This window comes from Cydia fagiglandana, chromosome 2 (assembly GCF_963556715.1).
Source record: "Cydia fagiglandana chromosome 2, ilCydFagi1.1, whole genome shotgun sequence".
NCBI lineage: Eukaryota > Metazoa > Arthropoda > Insecta > Lepidoptera > Tortricidae > Cydia > Cydia fagiglandana.
Window position 1 is genome coordinate 3,475,710 of NC_085933.1, and position 20,461 is coordinate 3,496,170.

Sequence of the window (20,461 nt, forward strand, 5' to 3'; positions counted from 1 at the left end):
TTATTTTTACTGCTAAAATTTCATATAGTGGTTCAGTCTTTAAAGATATTAAATGTACAGTTGATAATTCCTTAATATCACAGGGTATAAATACAGCTAATAACCATCGCAATTATGACCTACTTGTTTAAAGGTCATAATTTCTAAAGGCACATCTTCGCTAATAGGGGGTACTCCGCGATAAACTTTGTCTATAAATTCTGCCTGTAGCATTTTTCACTTTGAAAAGATGGTTTCATTCAACATGCCGAATTTAAACATTCCAAAGCTCATTTTTCCACTGTTATGCAATTCTAGTCAAATATAAAATAATTTTGCACAAATTGTAGCTTCGATCTCGTTATTTTTTAATTAAATGGTTTAACAAACTGTACACTGTGTTACTTATTTTAATACCCATGTATAATTAGCTTATCTTATATAAAGATCTTGCTTGGGTTTTTCGTCAAATTTAATATCATCAGATTATAGTTTTTCGACCTTTTTCTATAAACTGATTTCCATCAGAAGCCTCTTTGCTCCAGTCGCAGATTCGTACCCGAGACTGGGAAATCCACTTCACCACATGAGTAACTGTACTCACCACAACTCATAAAAAGTTGCGAGAACAAGTGATGACTGATTTAAACCAAAATTTAGTTATATTTTATCTCTTTATCTACTCCATTTCAGCTCAATTCATACGTGTGCAGCACAGCACGGTCGTCCTCCACAACGGTTACACGTACTCCAAGAACAACCCCATTTCCGGCGGCCGCACCAGATACCGATGTTCCAGCTTCAAGACCTTCAACTGCAAAGCTTACTTGCACGTGGATGAGCAAAATGTCATCGTCAAGGGGAATGTTGTCCATGATCATGACCCTCCGAATCTAGTGCAACTTGGTGGGAGTTATTTTAAATGTTGATGCTGGATTGTAATTTGATCCTCCAGAAACAACCCCATCTCCGGCGGCCGCACCAGATACCAATGTTCCAGCTTCAAGACCTTCTACTGCAAAGCCTACTTGCATGTGGACGAGCACAATGTCATCGTCAAGGGGAATGTAGTCCATGATCATGACCCGCCGAATCTGGTGCAACTTGGTGGGAGTTATTTTAAATGTTGAAGTTGGAATTTAATACTCCAGAATCAACCCCACCGCCGGCGGTCGCGACAGATACCAATGTTCCAGCTTTAAAACCTTCAACTGCAAAGCCTACTTGCACTTGGACGAGCAAAATGTTATCGTCAAAGGGAATGTTGTCCAAGCCCCGCCGAATCTGGTGCATCTTGGTGGTAGTTATTTTAAATGAGGAATTTAATTTGCTTATTTTTATGCTGATACTACAAAACTAGAGGAGATTACTAAACAACAATCGATTGATGCGTCTCTATTAGATATTAAATCGATCAATCGACTATACAAGTCCACAAAATTCACTTATCTAATATCTAAAAAAGCTTTAAATTTTCCAAAGCAAGATCGATGTGTGACTGCCTTTTTTAGTACGAGCCAAGGAAGCTTGTTGTTTCGTTCACTTTAGAAGTAGCTGTGGCTAGAACACTTTGGTATTCATTAAATTAATTTTATCCTGATAATGATTTGGACACTTGTCAGAAAATTAGGCAGGTTAAAATAATCTAAGATCAATTGACGAATTTTAATGCCTTAACTAGGTAATAAGTAAACCTGTTTCTTTATAATAGGTTAAGTCATTCCCAAAAGTAAAATAACGTCCAATTTATCAATAAGTAGCATAACAGATTATTAAGTACATAAAATCAAATGTTAATTTATATTTTTTTATACATTAACCAGCAAGTTGAACTTGAAAAGATTAAAAATATTAAATAAATCTAGATATTAATAATTCAGCATTTCTTTTATTTGGCTCTGTTTCAACTCTGGACCTACTAGAGTAGACTAACATATAATTTACTTTTCACCACACCAGCTTAGAAAGGTTTACCTTGCACTTTAAAAACTGATAAGAAAGTTGTATTTTATCCACATGTGCGAAATTTTTTGCGTTTCACTCGGTGGCAAAATTTGTTTAATCATTGTGCCTTAAAACCCTCGCTTGAACTACCATAAACAATTTATGTTTGGATATTTTAAATGCCATACACAAGGGTTTTAAGGATGACCCAGACACGGCAAACACACTTCGACTCGACCTAACCTAACCAAACTATAGCAACGAGTGTCAAAACGTTGATTCACTTTCAGCATCATACATAACCTTAGTCAGCGGCACCAAGCTGCTGATCATCGGGGAATACTCCTTCTCCGCCAAGGGCCGCATCCGCAACCAGGGCTTCAGGTTCAAGTGCTCCAGCTGCCTCAGCAAAGGCTGCAAAGCCTTCGCTCACGTGACCAAGGATGACGTCATTGTGAAAGCCAACACGCTTCATAATCATCCACCTTCGAGGTATAAGCGTATGCCTTGTGGCAAATTTTTTAAATTGTCTTAATTGAAAGCAATATTAAAATCATTTTGTAATTAATAAATCATGATAAATTGATTAGTGGTATTATTTTACTATTTATGTACGTTTATTCCCTAGCGTTTTATGGTCTTTATACTAGTTCAAATTACTTCCAATGTAAATACTGATTTGCTAGTAGCAGTTTCATCGGAATGACTCTGATAAATTCGGATTCGGATTTAATACTATGCTAATTAGATTTAATATATTACAAGGTAATCAACATCCATGCTTCTAACCTGACCATACCATAATATTATCATCATAAACAAAAATTTGCTTACTAATCCAATTTTGACCCAAATCGCCTTAGTTAACAAGACAACATGTACTCATAATTCTTGGGCAAGTCAATGAAAACGAACTTTTTTCCAGCCAAATACATAATCACAACGCGAGGAACAAAACTGCTATTCATCAACGACTACACGTTTTGCCGCAGCGGCCCCGTCCACGATGGCTTCAGATACACATGTTCCAATAGACTTATTAAAAAGTGCAAAGCTCATGCTCATGTTACTAAGGACGATGTCATTAAAAAGGCGGACTTGAATCATAATCATGCGCCCGTCAAATATGTGCAAACGAATGCTGGTTTATATCTAAAAGTTTAAATTGTATGTCAATGATCAGACCTTTTGGCGCAGCAACATCGTTGCGTTGAGATAGCAGAAAAAGTGCAGAGTAGATACTAACGGAAAAGCACGACGTCATTATAAAGGCAGACTTTAAGCATAACCAACATAATGCGCCGGTCAAATGTGTGCAAACGAGTGCCGGGGACCTAACCAGCCTAGATGACGATCGTTGTTATAAAACGCCAATTAAACCTTAAAATAAATAATGTATAGAAGTAGTCACGTGATTTTCGTAGCATCTGCCATACCGATATTTTTTTTCTTTTCGTTAGCCGTTTGCCAATGTACAATTGTCATCTTGTTAGGCGCTCAGGTCTTTATCAAAAAGTTTTAACTGCGTATCGACACGCCTTGTCACAATACTAATGTTTAATGAAGTAAGCCCTAAATAATCTATGAGTGTTCAAAGTTTAATAAATAATGTCAGGTAAATTAGAGTTTTTGGAATTATAACTTTCTGTTGGAATGATCGCACCTTGACGACCATTAAAATACTGCTTATACATATATGCCGTGTGGTTTTTACTTACTCCGTTGAATCAATGTCTCAAAATGAAACTTGGCTTTGGACATAAGACATCGCCAATTTTCTCGGTCCTGCGCTACTCTCTCGCTAATTGTTCACTCGGAATTCGCGTAGATCCGCCCCCACCTTATCATACTTGGAGCGTCCGATAGAACGTCCACTTGCTAGGCGACCCAGCAGCCCAGCACTCGGCCCAGGTAATACGCTCTTTTCACATTCCGATCTTCATCTGTTCTCCCAAGACGGCCTACGGAATCTGTATGTTTTAGTCTCCCCGTGACGTGGTTTTTACTTTTAATTTTTTTTAGCCACTTACATAACGACCACGCGGGGTACCAGACTTCTCTACATCAACGAGTACACTTTCTGCAAGAACGGTAACTCGCGTGCGAGTGGTGTTCGATACACCTGCTCAAGCCGACTCAGCAAGGAATGCAACGCTTATGCTTATGTCGATAAAAATGAAATCATATACAAATCTTACTTGGAACATAACCATCCGCCGACAAAGTATTTAAAAATGAGCTCGGGGTATTACGTTGCTTGCAAATAAATGTGACGTCCCACGGGTAAAAGTACCTAATGGCGGTTGGCGCTTACGCTATTATTAACGCCGCTCCAATATTATTACGGCGCTATTTTTTTTTTTATTTATTACAATAAATAATAATAATAATATAAGCTATGCGACGTAAGCGCCGCCATAAGGTATTTTTTGCCGTGGAACGTCACAAATGTATACGAATTTATGTTTGTTTGACAGATGAAACTTTTATGTTTTGCATTTAGCGATTAAAGCTGTAAGATAGAATCTTTATTTCATTACATAATTGTACCCTCTGCCTCTACTTGTAGTTAACGGTAGGTAAACCAACTTGCCTGCAATGGCCTGCATAGTAATAACGTCGATATCGATTTAATAATGATAAAAATCAAATTTCGAACACCTTTGAAAAACAAAATCAGTCGAGATGACATTTTGGTAAGTATGTGAATTGTGATCAAAAGCCATAATGGCGGTAGTAACATACGGTTCCTGATCACATTATAAAGAGCTTATATAATATGTGTGTAAAACAGTGCATGTAACTGTAAGTACATAATTAGGCATTAAATAGCAGTAACATAAACTACTAGTTATAATGTACCTAGATGGTGTTTTGTTTTTGCAGCGTCATACATAACGTTAACGAGAGGCACAAAACTGCTAATGATCAATGACTTTTCGTACTTCGTCAGCGGGCCTATTCGTGACGGCGGCGCCAGGTACACATGTTCAAGCTACTTGAGTAGACGGTGCAAAGCGTTTGCGCATGTCAGTAAAGACGACGTTATTGTGAAGTTTAATACTGAGCATAATCACCCGCCCACCAAATATGTAAAAACAGCTTCAGGCCTTTACGTTAAAGTTTTACATTAATTGATCGGTTGAGTCCGGGTTTCTTTAAGTTTATACCCAGGGATTATTCAAAAAAAGAGCATACTCCGCCGGCAACGTACCTGCAACCCCTCTAGTGTAGGACGGGTGTCCCTGGGCGACGGAATTACCTACCATCAGGCAGTTCGTATTCGATATATTCGATACAATACACCTGCTCAAGTCGACTCGGCAAGGAATGCAATCTTATGCTTAAAAATCGTATATTAAATCTTATATCAAGCATAACCATCCGCCGACGAAGTATTTAAAAATGAGCTCGGGATATTACGTTGCTTGCAATTAAATAAATACTATCTTCTCTTTGTTCGACAGTAAAAGGACGTTGTTGTGATTTGCCATGAGTGATAAAAATTACCTATTGAAAAAAAACTATTGTTTATTTTATTGTTCCCTCGACTTCTACTTGTAGTTAAAGGTCGGTAAACCTACTTGCCTGATAATAATATGGTTGCCCATAATATATGTATAATATACATTTTGGTCCCGGTTTTATCACCTGTCACCATGCTGCCTGTCACATTCTAACATTTGTGTAAGTGCGAAAGTGAAGTGAATGTGTTTTGTTTTTGCAGCGTCATACATAACGCTAGCAAGAGGCACAAAACTGCTAATGATCAACGACTATTCATACTTCGTCAGCGGGCATATTCGCGACGGCGGCGCCCGGTACACGTGTTCAAGCTACTTGAGTAGACGGTGCAAGGCGTATGCGCATGTTAGCAAAGACGACGTTATTATGAAGATGAATACTGAGCATAACCACCCGCCCACCAAATATATAAAAACAACTTCAGGGCTTTACGTCAAAGTAGGAAATTAGACAGTCAGGGTCTCTTAAAGTTAATGCAAGACGCCAGGAGCCCGATACAGATTTAAAACAACTTGTTACGGTTACGATCTTGATCGCTCACGCTGATCGGTGCACGTGCGAACTAGAATAAAGTGCCAATCACCAAGACAAGGTCGTATCAAAACCATAACAAATGGTTAAATTAGAATCGACCTCCGGGGATTTGATAGTGAAGAACAATCTAGTACCAAGATTTAGATTGCAAGTAGATAATTTAGGCTAAGTTAAAAGGTACTTTGTAATGTAACATAGGTACTTTAATTTTATAAACAATAAAAACTACGTTACAATAATTATGTGGCGTTTTATATGGAAATGTCAAGTCATAATTATTACAAAAATGTGCGTACATACAAATTCAAAAAGTAAGCATAGGCAGACGTTTTTTCTAGAATTAACTTCAAGGGTAGAGTCAGATTACAACAAGACGCTATGTCACCGGATTTAAAAGAACAAGCAAAAGTTAGAACACGTGCGACGTATTATTATTTATTATTATTGGGACCCCATAATTTCCAACTGCTCGGCAAAGGCCTTCCCCCCCTTTTCCCGTCTTCCCGATTCTGTGCAATCTCTGGGAATACAAATGTTTGTTTATATTTCAAAATTTATTTTGAACTTTATTTGTGTAATCCAGGTTCCAAATTCAAATACAAAACGACTACTTCTGGGTCTCAGGAGTCTAAATGTGTATCTGTAATAATTTTGGATGTTTCCAATTATGAATTCTTTTTTCCAGCTTCATATATGACAATGCGGCGAGGTTCAAAACTGCTCATGATCAATGAATACACTTATTATCTCAGTGGCCACATAGGCAAGGGTAGCGTCAAATACACCTGCTCGAGTTATTGGAGTAAACAGTGCCCAGCTTATGCTCACGTTAGCAAAGACGATGTAATTTTGAAAGCGAAGACTGAACACAATCACGCTCCACCTAAGGGGATCCATACATGGAAACATTAATCGCTTCGATCACTCTGACGGAAATCGTGACGATCGATTGTTTCGAATACTAGTCGATACATAGAGCAATTGGTCTTAGTTGTGTCAGTGCCGGATTAAGACATTTTGGTAATCAGCGTATTTCTCCACCTTAGCTATGTGTGGAGTTATCTATTAGTTAAGTTTCGTTTAATAAAAGGTCACATTTTTGTCCTAAAAAATAAAGAGAAAACCGACAAGTGTGGCCAAATCATAACTATCACAAGTCACGCACATTGTCGCATATGTCACTGACCCTCGCCAAAAGTCACGTAAAATGTGACTATGTGACCATCTGGCAATACAACTTAGATAGTGTGGTATATGAAAGTAGAGGTAAGGAGAAAATTCTCTTATGGGAGAACAGTTGCAAATATTCCAGCTTTAGCCATAAATAACAGTTCCAAATCCCTCCGCCCTCCAGTGTGGCGCTAGAGTAGCTGTAAGACATAAAAATAAACTTACGTTATTGACGGAGTTAACTGCGCCACCTATTTGTGGTTTTTTGACGGACGCTTTTTCATACACAGAGCGTTCTCCTATCCTCTACCCTAGATAGTGTGGTGGCCTAAGAAACGGTTTATTTGCTTACTGGTTAATCCGGCGTGGCACTGAAATTTAACGATACCAAAACCATTGTGAATGTATAGACTACCTCAGTTACCATTTTATTTGATATTTTGTGGTTTTAATTAGTTGTTACATACTTGAATGTCATAATAAGATAAAACAATTATGTAAGTGTTATTTCGTTTGTTTTCGTAGGAGCTATCTAATTAAACATTGTATTTCTTCAGTGCATTATGTCCTTTAATTTTATCCACACTACTTATTTCAGCTTATAGTATTCGCTAGCGATTCTCCTTCCAATAATCTTACCATATCGTTATTAACAGTTGAGTTTTTAAAACCCACCGAGTTACCATAAAACGCAAATTTTACTACCATTTCCAAAACTTTTTTTTTCAGCTACATATATAACATTAACAAGGGGGAAAAAACTTCTGATTATCGATGAATACACCTATTGTGTGTCAGGCCGTTTACGTAATGGTGGGACCAGACACATGTGTTCTAGTTACTGGAGCAAAAAATGCCTAGCTCACGCCCATGTCAGCAAAGATGGCATAATTTTAAAGGCGATCACGGAGCATAATCATCCACCCAAGAAATATGTGAAGACAAGATCGGGGTTTTATGTTAAAGTAGGGATGTAGACATATTATAAGAACACAATAAAAAAATAGGAATTTTCAAAAAATAAAATAGGGTTTAGAAGTTGTAAGGTGTAGAGTTACAGAGATGACCACTGCAGGTAGAAAAGCAGGAAAATAAATTATTAGAAAGAAGATATATACCGTGGATAATAACTTAAAGGAAACATTTAGTTTTAATTTTATTGACAACTACTTAGGGCCATTTGCACCATCCCACTAACCCGTTAAAACGACCGTTAAGCTAGTGTCACATTGTATTGGTAACCATGGTAACTCCAGGTTTAACTGGTTAACCCCGGATTAGTGAAATGGTGCAAGTGGCCCTTAGTAGCTTTACGATAGTAAACGAATAGGTTCTTTTGTTACAATCTATTTTCTTTTTGTCTTTTATCTGTAACGACACTTTAAGTAATTTTGTGCTATCCAAATTATTTTAGATATACCTAATGGTTCTAACATAATCATATTATGTTAGAACCATTAGGTATATCTAAAATATTATTTAATTAATATGATAACTATTTTCTTTTGTAGAGTTTTATCAAAACAATTTACCCATCTTTTATTTTTATACGTTTATTGTACTCTATATATCTAAATTTAATCATCATTTTCAAATTACTTGCATTTCCAGCGGCATACATAACTTTGACACGTGGCACAAGACTTCTGCTCCTCGATGACTACTCCTATTGTCTGAACGGCCAGATTCGTAAAGGCGGTTCCAGATATGCCTGCTCCTGTTACTGGTCCAAGCAATGTAAAGCTTACGCTCATGTCAGCAAAGATGACGTCATTCTGAAGGCGAACACTGAGCATAACCATCCGCCTGTCAAATACGTGAAAACTAGCTCGGGAATGTACGTTAGAGTAGGGAATTAGATGAAGTGTTTATAAATAACAATTTTTATGAGGTTTTTATACTAAAGTATGGATAAAAATAAATAAAGAGACCTAAAACAAATGTACTGACACCATTGGTTTATTTTCAACGACATACATAACATTAATACGAGATAGAGATACATAACGTCTTCTCATCAAAGAATCGCCTTGTAAAAGTCCATCATGGCATTGACTACCGTATAAATATGTTTTCGAGGAAAAGAGATTTGAAAAATACAGCTTTTTTTTAAATTTAACAGCATTTTAGGAACAGCTGATGAAATAAAACACATCTCTGACTCCAAGTTTGTTCAATCTCTTGTACCAAAATAAAAGATAATTAAAAGATCTAAAAGAAAACTCACATTTAACGAATCTTATTTGCACTTTCTTTCTTTCAGACACTCTACTCTTTATTGAAGCTTTCCCGTCCGAAGAATCGGAAATTAGTGTTTTAGAAGGAAGAACTTCTTCAAGCGATTCTGCATGTAAGTGTACCTACATCATTAATTATAAATTCTTATGATATGCGTCGCAATAAAAAACTTTTTTCTTTAAATGTACATATTTTCACACACTCAGGTGGAAACGATAAACATACACCATATATATAAATAAATACTTAAATAGATAGTAACATGTAGTTCAGACTCGAGTTAAATATTATAATATATAACAATTTTACTAATAAATGTAGTTTTTTTAGATCAAAAGAAGAAAAGACGCAAGCAAACACAAAAAAAGAAGACAAAGAAAAATACTAGTAATATTGAAACAACTTATGAACTTGCCGTGGATAAAACTCCCTCAAAAAGGCAACTTAAAAAAAGTTACCAAGAAATTAAACAGAAAGGAGGTACATACATTAATACAAAAGGAAAAACAATTAAAAGTAAATGCATGAAATCAAACCCATGTGTTGGGGTTAACTGTGGAAATAACTGTGAAAATATTTCGGAAGAGACGCGTAATAGTATTTTTATGCATTATTGGGGATTGGGCAGTTCCAAAAAAAGAAAGGATTGGATATCACAATGTGCTATTCGTCATTCAGTTAAAAGGCCAAGTAAAACAGCTTCAAGGATTAGATCTCAGACTTTTGAGTACTATATTAACGAAGGGGAAGGCAGACGCAGGGTTTGTCAAAAATTCTTAATTGCAACTTTAGATGTCACGCAGAGATTTATTCTCTATACACTAGACTCTATGAAAAACCGTCTAGGTTTTCCGCAAAAGGATAAACGTGGTGGTCATAATAAAACATCAGAAAGTGTTATTGAAGATGCCAAAGAATTTATATCAAGTTTACCGCTATTACCGTCCCATCTTTGTGAAGAAGACTCTAGTAAGTTATATCTTCCCAAAGAGTTCAAAAATATCACCAGTTTATATCGAATTTATAAACATAAATTATCATATAGGAAAACTATGTCATATCAAGTATTTAAGTCATGGTTTAAACGAACTTATAATATTGGTTTTCACGTCCCAAAAAAAGATAAATGTTGACGCGGGTATAAGACTGGGTGGCTAAGAAAAACACCCAATAGCTTTTAAGTATTTTTTTTTTGTATATAAGTAAATTAAAACAAAACTTTTCCCAATCTTGGTCGTGATATTGTATATATAATTATCTTACTGTTGTAATATTCTGAAAGCGAAAGCTAGCTGGCGCTGTATTCTATAGTAGGGAATTAGCGTGATAGTTATTAATATAAATAAGAGTTTTAATATGTTTTTACGGACTAACATTCTAATAAAGAGGTCTTCAATTAATTTGGTGTATTAATATTACCACACCCTCACAGTATTACGTCGCACATTTGAAATACAATAGTAAGGTTACCTTTCTAATCTTTTCTGGGATTAGTGGGATTTGTGCGCAACCCAATACCCTATGTTCTTTTTCTGTTTCTTAAAAACGATAGTGTTTGGTATACCTAGGTAGAGTTTGGTTCAAAAGTTTTATATTTTTAACAATATCCTTTGACAATTTGATTTTCCAGCGTCATATATAACATTAACACGAGGAACAAAACTCTTAATGCTCGGCGACTACTCCTATTGTGTCAAAGGTCCATTGCGCGACGGCGGCACCAGATACGCATGCTCTTCTTACTGGAGCAAGCAATGTAAAGCGTACGCGCATGTCAGCAAAGACAACATTATATTAAAGTTCAGCACTGAGCATAATCATGCGCCAATCAGATTCGTCAAAACGAGTTCGGGGCATTACGTTAAAATAGCGAGTTAACGTATAAAAGGTAGTTTTATAAGAGAAAAATGTGAAAAAGTAATAAAAAAGGCCTTCAATTCATTTTGCTTTGATTCAATTCATCAATGGGAAATGTAACTTTTAATTTGATTGCATATGGTGTCTTGGATAGCATTGTGAAGTTTCCTAAAGGTACCATCGTCGAGAACGCCATCTATAATTCAGCTTTGACCGGCTATCAAATTCCATATAAAGGAATCTACTATTGTCGAAGGCGCCATCTCTGATTAGCTTTTATCGGCCATCTTCTTCTTCTTTTCCTTTGCCTTATCCCACATTAGGTGGGGTCGGCTCTCCTTATCCTTCGGCGCCAAGACGATCTGTCTTGGGTTGGGTAGTTGGGTTTTATCCAGTAGTTTGGCCATAGCTTTTATCGGCCATCATCAAACATAATTTTCTAAGTTTTCAAATTATACTTCATTTTCAGCATCATACATAACATCAAGACGCGGTACGAAGCTCCTGCTCATCAACAACTTCTCTTACTGCGTCAACGGCCAGACAAGCCACGCTACCCGCTACATATGTTCAAGCTATTGGAGCAAAAGGTGCAAAGCTTTCGCTTACGTCAGCAAGGATGACGTCATTCTGACGGCCACTGGGGAGCATAATCACCCGCCCATACAATATGCGAGGACGAAAGCGGGGAATTATATTAAAGTATAAGTAGTTTATTTACTACACCAAAAATATCTATTAATTTTTCACATCACCTAATCAGAAAATGGATTTTTCTTCCCTGCCAGGAGGGATCAAAGTGGCACTTTTCTGTTTAACGACATTTCATTGCCAGTACAAAATATTAATATTATAATTAACTATGACCATCATATGTACATCCTGGCAAAAAAATAATAGAAATTAAAAAGTGGCAACACTGTAGTGTCAACACTAAGTTTTTTTATTTTACTCATAGTTGATGTGAAAAGCAGTATGTGTCACACAATATCAAAATTATTTCGTCTAGGGCGTTAACATTTGAATCCCTCATTACGCTCAGGATTCAATGTACGCCCTTGACGGAAATATATCATTTTGATCTCTTGTAACAGTTGTAACACAAACTACTATTGTTAGTGCGTGCCACGCTACCTGCTACATAGTGACCAAGATAAATGACTTATTTAGGAACGTTTATTTTTTTAAAGCGTTTAGATCATACTTATGGCAAAATTGTGTCTGGGAACACGCCATTAAAAATATTGTTCTAAAAATAAATATTAAGGAAAAAATGTTTACTTATTGTGAAAAACTATATAACCTTTTCAAACTAATAATAGGAAATACCCAAAAGGCCCAAAAATACGTCGATTATTAGGAATATTTTTCTTAGACAATATAAATTACAATCATTTAACTAAAACTAAACAGATTACCTTGAAAATGTTCTTCTACGGAAAATTATCAACATATACCGCAGTAAAAAAATTGTCTAAATTTATTTTTGGGACAACCTGTAAGTTTGTAACGATCATAATGATAATTATTTTGCAGCTACATACATCAATTTAAGCGGTGGAACAAGACTTCTATGCATCGGAGGATACACCTATTCCTGCCACAGCCATATATCAAGCGGCTTCAGATACAAGTGCTCAAGCAGCGGCAGCAAAAAGTGCAAGGCCTTCGCTTTGGTCAGCCAACATGGCGCCATTTTGAACCATGTCAATGACCACACTCATCCACCTATTAAGTATATGAAAAGTCATCTGAACACCATTTTAAAATAGCGCTAGGTTAGTACCGTAAATGTGCCTACTTTTCAGTTACAAGTACTCAAGTAGCGATAGCAAGAAGTGCAAGGCCTTCGCTTTGGTCAGCCAACATGGCGCCATTTTGAACCATGTCAATGACCACACTCATGCACCTATTAAGTATATGAAAAGTCATCTGAACACCATTTTAAAATAGCGTTAGGTTAGTACCGTAAATGTGCCTAGTTTTCAGTTACAAGTACTCAAGTAGCGATAGCAAGAAGTGCAAGGCCTTCGCTTTGGTCAGCCAACATGGCGCCATTTTGAACCATGTCAATGACCACACTCATCCACCTATTAAGTATATGAAAAGTCATCTGAACACCATTTTAAAATAGCGTTAGGTTAGTACCGTAAATGTGCCTAGTTTTCAGTTACAAGTACTCAAGTAGCGATAGCGATAGCAAGAAGTGCAAGGCCTTCGCTTTGGTCAGCCAACATGGCGCCATTTTGAACCATGTCAATGACCACACTCATCCACCTATTAAGTATATGAAAAGTCATTTGAACACCATTTTAAAATAGCGTTAGCTTAGTACCGTAAATGTGCCTAGTTTTCAGTTACAAGTACTCAAGTAGCGATAGCAAGAAGTGCAAGGCCTTCGCGTTGGTCAGCCAACATGGCGCCATTTTGAACCATGTCAATGACCACACTCATCCACCTATTAAGTATATGAAAAGTCATCTGAACACCATTTTAAAATAGCGTTAGGTTAGTACCGTAAAGTGTGCCTAGTTTTCAGTTACAAGTACTCAAGTAGCGATAGCAAGAAGTGCAAGGCCTTCGCTTTGGTCAGCCAACATGGCGCCATTTTGAACCATGTCAATGACCACACTCATCCACCTATTAAGTACATAATTATATAAAAAGTCATCTGGACACCATTTTAAAATATACATAGTTAGGTTAGGTTAGTACCGTAAAATGTGCCTACTTTGCAGTTAACACTATTTTAATTTTTTACACATTATTTTAAATTTTAAACGGGTAGTAATAAATAAAATTAGTTATGGACTGTATAGAGAATATCTCAAGTTTAGTTTTATACTTAACTATTTTTTATTTACGTCCTATTTTAAGACCTTTTTTATTGCTTGTATTTTTTAGCACTATATACACTTACATACGTACATTAATTAGTACAAGAACCGATAAAGTAGCTACTAAATAAATACCAAATGCAGATATTTTCTTTATTATTCCCCAACGTAAATAATAAGTATAGATTGTTACTAGTTGACGGAAAGTTTTATTTTTTAGAGAACTGTTATTTTCCTGCAGATGGCCAGGAATCACTGCTCACTGTGTGTAAAGTAAAACATACTTCTGGTTTCGGACACTGGCCGGAACAGATTCCACTGCTAAAAAACTCTAAGTCGCAAGCTAAAAGATACATGAGATGCTGGGTGTGCAAACAAAAGAAGATCAGAAGGCAAACCGCAATCAGGTGCGGGAGATGTGCGGAGAAACCGGCGCTGTGCGTTTTTTGTTTTGAAGAATGGCATGTTCAAAATAATTCAAAGTAAAACAGCTATTGTCCAACGATAGCTAGTTTCCCCTCTCGGTTTGAAGTTGGAATGGGAGGTCTTATGGCAGTTGCTGTCGTTAAAAGTAGTGTTGCAAGCATAGAGGTACGCTCCTGGCTCCGATAGTGAGTGGTGGCAAAACTACTTTTTATGTATTCACTAAATTACAAAATATTTTAAGTCCTTACATATTCTTTGTAATATTTAGGAATTCACATTATTTAGTACAAAACCCGATAAAGTTGCTACTAAATGCAAATATGCTCTTTATTTAGTAGTTAATTATTCTGCTAAGGGTCAGAAGCAGTTGTTTTAGCTTTGAATTTAGAACTCTTATGGAATGAAAGTTCAAAATAGATTGTGGATTATGTACAAAAAATTGTACCGAGGTCTCAGGTGGATAAATTATTACAGCCGTATTCATAAAAAATCCTTAAATGAGGAATGATCAGCTTATTAGCTAATCCGCTGTTTAGGCTTAATAAGCCGTTGATAAGAACCATGATTTATAAACGTTTATTAGGGGCTTCTTAACTAATAAGTAGATTAGACGCGTTATGTTGGCATCTTGGCACATCATAGACAAAAATATGGCTGAACATTAAATTAAAAAAAAGTTTGACAGCAACACTAGCGGTAAATCGTAAAATCCTGAACAATACGATGTACAATTTTGATCAGTTTTCTGGGTTATTATATATTAAAATAGCCTCTGCATCACAAAAAACATATGAATAATATTGCACGGCTGGAAATTTTACAAAACTTGGTAAGTAACCACCTATATCACAGTCTGATAATCAGACATGTTTCCTTTTTAAAGTTACAAGTACCTAATTATGAGTTCTTTGCAAGCAATATTGATAAACCTATGTGTTATTGGTTATAGTTTCAATATATTGTGAGGTAAAGAGGACGGAGTCAAGAATTGGAGAAATCACAGCAAGAAATCACCGCAAGCCCGCCTGCGCGCCATCGCCACCGTGATACCACGGATTCCAACACATTTTGTTCTGGTGGCGAAACACGAACGATATTGACACTATTCATATCAAATGATCGTTGAAGATAAATCAGGTGAGCAAGGTTTGGTTATTCATTTTTATATTTTATATGAGCCTAGAGTGTCCCACTGCTGGGCAAAGGCCTCCCTCCTCCCTTTCCACGTTTTATTCATTACTTAACGTAAAATGTGGAAGTATTTTTATGAACATACACTCGACACCCAAAAAATTACGGCCTCTTCATTTTTAATTTGACATTTCATTTGACTTACTATCGGTGTTTTCTAGAAGAGCAGAGCTAACTAAGCTAGTTAGGAGCTGTTTATAATTAGAATTAGTGGATAACATACTTAACCAACCACGATGGAACCAATTCAGTGAAGTGGCGATTTATCTTCAAACCTTTTTTGTTTGGATTGGGCGCAGAGTTAAGCGCTTATATATGCAACTAGACAGTGACAATGTTTGCAGTGAAACATCTCAGCCAATAGCCGCATTAAAAGGCAAACTGCACAATTCATAATGAGGCAGAAATGTTCATTATTCACAGGAGTGTCGCTGTTGGTAGGTTATGTAATTTAAAACCAACATAGATATCAATATGATTTTTACATAATGTTCTTATCAATCATAACACACCTGTGTAGGTTAATTATTTGTTTAAAAGTATATTAGAATTTAAATTCATAACTTTGTTATTATTGTATAATTTCATTTTTTCAAACTACAATTGCCGGTAAGAAACAGTGTAGGTACGCTAGGTACAAGTACTAGTATGTAACTATGAACAAAACAGACATGTATGTAATTCTTAAGTTTTGCTGTGAGATAGCTATGGTATTGACAAACAACAACAGAATCTCTGCCTGGATGGAGATCCATTAACCCTTATCTTGGCAAGGCTCAAAATATCTTAAATATAAACATTTTTTTAGTTTTTTGTCACCTATTGAGCATACTAGACTATTAAAAAATAAGAAAAAAAATCCAGGATTTTCCAGTTTTGGGAAATCATATGTATCATATTTGATACAATGCCAATAACTCGACAAAATAGTTACCTACTTTTTAGAAGAAAAATGTAGATTTTAATAAAAATAAAACATGTAATGCAACAGAAATTAGCATTTACTGCTAATTAAACGCAATCTAAATCATCAGATGACTATTAAACCTGTAAAAATAAATTATATGTACGAATACCTGATCACATGGACGGAAAATTAGATCCCGTAAAGTTTCAAAAAAGTCGTCAGCAAAAAGTTGAGTAAAATATGAAAAGTAAACAAATAATTAAAAGTAAAGAAAAGTACATTTTTTTTTACTTTGGGGCCATTTTTTGCCATACACATATTTTTCCGTGCTACGGGCTACGGCGTAGCAATAATGCTACAGCGTACGAATACATAGTTAAATAACATCTAGTACTTAAAAAAATCAAAGTTTAATAACTAAATAATACGACAACTAATATTAAATAATTGAAGCATGTTTTGTAACCCCACAAAAATAAAAAAAATAAAAAATCATGTAAAAATATTTTGACGATAACTTGGCAATGTATTAAATGTAATACAATCCCTTCGATATGTACATTTCTGAGTTCTTGGCAGTGTATCAAATATAATACATAACAGTTTCATGTAAGGTTCTGTGTATTAAATGTTTTTAGATTCGAAGGCATTGTAAATATGTATGCACTAAGAGACAGTAAAGATATCAAAATGTAGATTATGGAAAAATATATACTAACATAAGAAATAAATGCAAAACTTCCAGTACGAACCGAAATCTATTGTTTCCGCGGCGCCATGTTGATTATTACTAATTAATTTACAATGACACTCGTGTCAATTATTTTTTTCTATAAGTAAGGAGGGTAGCTCGACATATTGATGGCAGAATTATTGTGTTAGGTAATAAAGTGAACCTGCTAGATTTTTTTAAGTTCCATGTATCACGGGTGTTACGATGCCAAGATAAGGGTTAAGGATGACTCGCGTTATACCGGGCCGGGTCCGGGCCGGAGCTTCCGGGGCTTATTTTTATATGACATGACAGGCGATCACGTGATGCTTTCCATAGAAAACTATGCGTCGGAAGCTCCGGCCCGGACACGGCCCGGTCTAACGTGAGTCATCCTTTATTCCCTATAGTTACCACAACATGTTGTTGCAACAATATGGAAATTATTCCATATCGCCATATCCATTAGGATGTTGTACTTAAACTAAAAATAAAAGATGATATAGGTTGATTCATTGAATATATTAATTGAAACTGTGTTCTTTTCAGGTTGTGAGTATTCCATCATCAGCTATTGTCCGGAGCTGGCTACACAATCCGGTGGCCACACTGTTCTGGCATCTAACCAGCCAGCAAATGAAGTTGGTTGTACTGAAATAAAGAAAAAAATATTAACTAGTTTGATGATTGTAAAATGTAATAAAATTGTTTTATTTAAGTGGGTTGTTTAATTTCCCTAAATTAACACATGCAATATGTTGATATGTTATAATAAAAATATCAGTTTAAAATACATGAACTTGTTTTATTTATCTATCACAATGTCAAAAATTAACTCTGCTCAGTGTGGACTTCAACACAGAAATCAGCATTCAGTGCAGTGGCAGCGTTAAAAGTGCATAGAAATCCAACCAAAGTAGTTGGCATAGTTTATTTTGATAGGTATATTATATTTTAGTGATAATGATACCTACAAATTGGAATATGATCCCCCAGCAAAAAGGTCCCACAACAAAGGTACCTATATACCTGCCCATATTATTCAATTAAGTATCTTCAGTATTGCTGTGAGTGGCCTTACAGGGTCCTATGTACAATGTGCGCAATTAATACCTTTTAGTTAGAGCTTGAGAATACCGTGATCTTATAATAAATCAACGTTTTATGGCAGGTAATGAGTATGTAAGAAAAGTAGGTATACTCACTTCTTTGCGCTGTAGTAGTTTTCATTCTTTAATGATAGGTATATAGGTTGGTGAGGTGCTTTATCCGACGCCGGTGCCCCAGTCGTGAAGTCTAGTCTTATGTATAACAGCTCGTATCGCATAAATTGCTTGCATCTTGATGAATGCGACACACAATCATGCAAAAAACTCCTAGCAAAGGCGCAATATCCAGGTTTCCCGCTATTTGCGCACTATATCTAGGTATGTAATGGTTTATCTCCTTATTTACACATATTAAACCACTCATTTATTAAATTTAGAGGTTTTTTAAACAAAAAGAACACCCAAATCACTAAATTACGATACAAGTCTCATCGACGTTTGCACTAATTTGTGAAACTGTCTTGTCAAAATCAGCTGTTTTGTGACCGCCATCTTGTATTTTAGGGATAATAAGCAGATAAAGAAGGGTCCACGGCTCCGTAACTTTCCGAGGATTTAATAAAGAGATGATCAACTGTTTAGCGCTAAAAAGTGTTTATGAATCACATTTTGTGACATCCGGTTATCATCAACTGATGATCAATGCTCTAACTGTTTATGAATACGGCTGTTAGTACTTAATAGATTGTTATAGACCGACCGCTTACATGAGTCCTCGCCTGGGCGGTACGAGGGCGACGGGGAGGTGCGGGCGCCGTACGCCCTTAGTCGTCCCTCCCCGTCGCCCCCGTACCGCGCAGACGAGGACTCATTTAAGCGGTCAGTTGACAGAAAGTTTATCTTTCTTAGAGAACCGTTATTTTCCTCCAGATAACCCGGATGCACTGCTCACTGAACACAAAATTAATCCTACTCCTGTTTTCGGACATTGGCCGGAACAAATTCCACTGCGTCAAAACTCCAAGTCGCAAGCTAAAAGATACATGAATTGCTGGGTGTGCAGGCAAAAGAAGATCAGAAGGCAAACCTCGATCAGGTGCGGAGGATGTGCGGATAAACCGTCGCTGTGCATTTCCTGTTTTGATGAATGGCATGTCCAGTATAAGGGCTTTGTGCCTCATGTTGAATCATCGAACGAATGATTAAAAGTAAAATGGCTATTGCCCAATAATATTTATAGTTATTACCCCTCTCGGTTGCAAGTTGGAGTGGAAGGTCTTATGACAGTTGCTGCCGTAAAAAGTAAGGCCATAGCTTGTGAGATCCAGCTATCATACCATAGATGACATAGAGATCTGTCATTACACTCATTTGTACATACAAATAAATTTTAATGATTCTACAATTACGACTACGGTATCTTGGAGCTCCGCTGAAAGATCACGGTCGATTTTTTCATAAAATGGTTTGCGTGTTGCGTATCCCACCTTGGCAAGTCTCTGGACTCAAATACATAAATCATGGTTCAATTTTACACAAATCAAACTAAGCCCGCCATAACTGCCATAAGGTCACACTTTTGAACAGGTAGTTTTTAAAATTTTAAATAAATATACATAGGTGATGGTGATTATACTTCGTTTTTTTTAGCATTAGAAATTAGGTAAACAATCATGATGTGTCTTTTAATTGAAAAACACATTTTAAAAATAAGTTACGGCAAATATGTAACAATTATGAATCTAATACGATCATTTATATTATTCTGCTTTCATAAGTAATAGTTATTAATTTTTTTTAAAGCGTTTTTCAATTAAAAGACATGCCAAGATCGCTTACCATCTTTCAAGTTCTTTCTAATGCTAAAAAAAACGAACTATAGATTTATTTTTTTGCAAAGGTTGCACTTAATTTAAATGATGTAATAAAGTAAGAAAAAATACATACAATAAATAAATGTATTGAAGAAATACTGAACAGGCTCTTTTACTGACTGAAGGTAAACTCATGAAAGTAACTAAAATTTTACTCGCCACAACATGGAACCCAGAGTTCGCACATGAGGTCCGTGAATTCGAGAGCTGATTAGCCA

At 36.1% G+C, this 20,461-nt stretch overlaps 1 long non-coding RNA gene across 1 annotated transcript; it reads left to right on the forward strand.

Annotated features, from left to right (window-relative positions):
- The first annotated feature begins 14,996 nt into the window (after positions 1-14,996).
- On the forward strand, positions 14,997-18,231 carry LOC134679577 (uncharacterized). The gene is made up of 3 exons (XR_010100352.1): positions 14,997-15,339; positions 15,460-15,647; positions 17,870-18,231. It is a non-coding gene; the product is annotated as an uncharacterized LOC134679577 (long non-coding RNA).
- The last annotated feature ends 2,230 nt before the right edge of the window (positions 18,232-20,461 follow it).